We start from the raw sequence: 4,430 nt of genomic DNA, 5'->3' as shown, positions 1-4,430 counted from the left end.
ACTTTATACAAGTCTCCAGAATAATGCAAGCATTATCCTTGACACTTGGGGGCTAATGTGCGTCTGTTCTAAAACGGATGTGTGGATTAAAAACCGGATTGACTTACCAAGTTAAACCGGCCTTTGGGGGCCATGTTGCAGAAAGTTATCTAATCATTTCAAGATGAGTCTTATCTATTATTAGAGACCTGCCATTGCAAGGATCAATGATGAGAAGCTTAAAGTGTTACAAAGACCCGGTTTATGATTAATAATCATAAAACGGCCCTTGGGGGCTACTTGGGATAGTAGTTCAGCTATAAATCAATAAACAAAGGGAGAGGAATTTACCTCATATCGCTCTTTCATCAAGTTCACCAAACCGGCTTCATAATCCCGGTTTGAGTGCAGACGGTTCAAGAAGCCAGAATGAAGCTCATCAGCGTTAAGATGAGCATAGCTTGATAAATCGTTGCTCCATTTACCTTTTTCCCTTGCAGCTTGCTCTTCTTTGGCACTGTGTTGAGCCAAAATGACGGGATGGCCAGGAGAGCTGTGGCCCATTCCAGTAATAATAACGTCATCACCTTGGCCTTCAGGGTTTTTGGTTGATGATATTGGAATTTCAGCATCTTTCACCGGACTAGCCCGGTTTGATTCTGCCGGTTGAAAGTGCAACTATCCCTAGGTGGTTTTGGTAATTCATAACAACATATAGCTCATTGAGCTAATACTATTCCAAGATAATTATTTCAGGAAAGCTCAATGATTGGCATGGCATGGATGTGAAAGTGGAACCCTCAAAATGCTAAGGACAAAGGATTGGCTCAAGCTCAAAAGCTCAAGACTCTTCATTTTATATTTTAGTGATCCAAGATCACATTGAGTCTTTAGGAAAAGCCAATACTATTAAGGAGGGATGAGGTGTTGCTTAATGAGCCTCTTGCTTCATGTGCTTAATGATATGCTTCAAAATCCTCAACTACTTTCCCATATCCACATATGACCTAAACCCTAAGCCAAACTCGGTCCTACCGATTCTTCCTATCCGGCACCACCGAGTTTCACTTGTCATTAGCCACCGCCAAACCCTAGCAATTCGGTTCTATCGATAAGGATCTCGGTCTCACCGAGATGGGGTTGCAAACTCTCTGTTTCCCTTTCGTAACTTTTCGGTCCCACCGAAAGAGCGAATCGGTCCCACCGAGATTGCAATGTAAACTCAGTGTTTCCCCTTTGTAACTTTTCGGTCTCACCGAGTTCCACTCGGTCTCACCGAAAGAGCAAATCGGTCCCACCGAGTTTGCCTGACCAACTCTCTGGTTAGCTAATTACCAAATTCGGTCTCACCGAGTTTGTGTAATCGGTCTCACCGAGATTACGTTATGCCCAAACCCTAACCATATCGGTCCTACCGAGTTGCATATCTGTCCCACCGAAAATCACTAACGGTCACTAGGTTTACATTTTCGGTCCGACCGAGTTTATTGATTCGGTCCCATCGAGATTGGAAAACTGTGTAACGGTTGGATTTTGTGTGGAGGCTATATATACCCATCCACCTCCTTCTCATTCGATGAGAGAGCCATCAGAACACACACACCATTCCAACTCATATGTTCTGAGAGAGAACCACCTACTCATGTGTTGAGACCAAGACATTCCATTCCTACCATATGAATCTTGATCTCTAGCCTTCCCAAGTTGCTTTCCACTCAAATCTTCTTTCCACCAAATCCAAATCCTATGAGAGAGAGTTGAGTGTTGGGGAGACTATCATTTGAAGCACAAGAGCAAGGAGTTCATTACCTACACACCATTTGTTACTTCTTGGAGAGTGGTTTCTCCTAGATTGGCTAGGTGTCACTTGGGAGCCTCCGACAAGATTGTGGAGTTGAACCGAGGAGTTTGTAAGGGCAAGGAGATCGTCTACTTCGTGAAGATCTACCGCTAGTGAGGCAAGTCCTCCGTGGGCGATGGCCATGGTGGGATAGACAAGGTTGCTTCTTCGTGGACCCTTTGTGGGTGGTTGCTTCTTCGTGGACCCTTCGTGGGTGGAGCCCTGTGTGGACTCGCGCAACCGTTGCCCTTGGGTGGAGCCCTGTGTGGACTCGCGCAACCGTTACCCTTCGTGGGTTGAAGTCTCCATCAACATGGATGTAGGATAGCACCACCTATCCGAACCACGGGAAAAACATCCGTGTCTCCAATAGCATTTGAATTCTCCAAACCCTTCCCTTTACATTCTTGCAAGTTGCATGCTTTACTTTCCGCTGCCAATATACTCTTTGCATGCTTGCTTGAATTGTGTGATGATTGCTTGACTTATCCTAAAATAGCTAAAATCTGCCAAGAACTAAAATTGGGAAAAGGTTAAGTTTTTATTTGGTCAAGTAGTCTAATCACCCCCCTCTAGACATACTTTCGATCCTACACCGGTTCAGCATCAGGCGCGGCAGGATCAGCGTCTGCTGGTTCATCAGTATTTTGGCTTTCAAGGGGTGGGTTATCAAAAGCAGCTTCAGGATGAGGGCTTTCCGGTTCACCTCTTGGTTCTTCTTCTTCGGCGACCGGATCTTCGAGTGGATTGGTGGTCCGAGCTTTCTTGCTGGGTCTGGCTTTGGCCCTGCAAACAAAATAACAGAGGATTAACATCCTATTCAAAGGATTTATGACGCATTGAAAGGAAAGGTTTTTACAACTTACCCGGCCACAATTTTCAAAGGGGGGAGTTGAATTGCTGTCGATTCACCAGAAGATGAAGGAGGTGTCACCTGATAATTTGAATCAGACGGATTAAGAGGCTGTCTGAAAATAACCTGCCTTGGGGTAAGAATGGTCAGAAGTAGGAGAGACCTCAGACCGGCGCTTCCGAACCGGAGTATCAGGTAAACCGGTTGAAGTGACCTGTTGGCCACTGTGCCGGGTTGTCCGGCGAGCTTCATGCTGCCGAGTCTTCAAAATAAATGTTGGATCCAAGTGAGCAAGAGGATGAGAAAAGCTTACTTTCCAGACTGCTTGGCGGGATTTTTGTGTTGGCATAGAGTCTGAACCGGAGGAAAGTGTAATTACCTCTACATCATCGGCTTGACTAGCTTCTGCGTCCTCCTGAGGAAGATCATTGTTAATGAGATGCATGAAAAGAGAGCCAAGTGAGTCAAGTTCTACCTCAACTTCTGGATCATCAGTATCATCATCAAGCTCCATGTTAATCTGGTCAGCCGTTTTCTGTTTTGACGTCCGTTTTACGGCTTTGGTTTTTGGGCGGGATGGCTTGACCGCTTTGTCTCCAGCCGGCTTTGCCGCTTTCTCTACGGTTTTCCGTTTCCAGAAGGGGTCATCACCCTACATACAAAGAAGAAGGATTACAGGTTGCATAAGCTAAAAGTATTAGATATGAAGGGGAAGTATAATGCTTACAGCAGGCGGTTTGGCATAGAAGGGACTCAGACCGGTTTGACTACAGATCAGTTCCGATTCATTCAGAATCTTCTTTACACCTTCAGTGACTTCTTCCTCAGATAATTGGATGTTGCAATGGCATTGAGGGTCGTCAACCTCACCGGTATATTCACACATTAAACCGGGACGCCGGCTTAGCGGCAAGATACTCCAGGATATCCAATAGCGCACAAAGTCCACGCCTGTTAAACCGTTCGCCATAAAGGCCCGGAGTTTGGCGAGTTGGGAGCGTATTTCGCCCTTTCTGAAGAGCTCAGGCGTTGTGGCATTGGGTGAGTGTTGGATAGTCTATGATCACGAAAGCCGGGGAGGGGATTTCCATCTTCAAGCGAAGTGTCTCTGTAATAAAACCAAGTTTGGTTCCATTCCTTTGGGTGGCTATGATGTTTGGCATGAGGAAATTCAACTTCTTTCTGCTTTTGAATCGAGACACCACCAAGTTCTGTGTTCGGGCCATTTACAAACTCTGTGCGCCGGTTTAAGTGAAAGAAATCCCGGAACAGTTCTGTAGTTGGTTCTTCTTGTAAATATACTTCACAGAAGACCTGGAAGTTGCATAAATTGGAAACCGAGTTGGGACCAATATCTTGCGGATGAAGTTGGAAGCTGGCAAGCACATCTCGATAAAACTTTGACCCTGGCGGTTTGAAGCCACGGCCTATATGGTCAACAAAGACCACCACCTCGCCCTGCCTTGGGGTTGGAGGATTTTCTGTTCCTGGAACTCGCCATTTGATTTCAGTTTTCTTAGGCAGGGAGCCGATGCTGACCATCTCATTCAACTGAGTCTCAGTAACCCGGGAACGAGCCCAGTTGCAGGCAGTGAATTGTTTGGCCATTGCGAAACAAACAAGCTGAAAATGAAAGGCCAGTTTCTAAATTACGCATGATTATATGCAAGATACAAGGGAGTAAGAAACATACTGGTATGTGAAATGGCGTAAACCAGAGACCAATGCAATAAAAAAGAAGAAGGCAATACCAGGACA

The sequence above is a fragment of the Triticum urartu genome, chromosome 5A, assembly GCF_056163025.1.
Source record: "Triticum urartu cultivar PI428250 chromosome 5A, HENAU_Tu73, whole genome shotgun sequence".
Classification (NCBI taxonomy): Eukaryota; Viridiplantae; Streptophyta; class Magnoliopsida; order Poales; family Poaceae; genus Triticum; species Triticum urartu.
Note: the sequence above shows the minus strand (reverse complement) of the source record.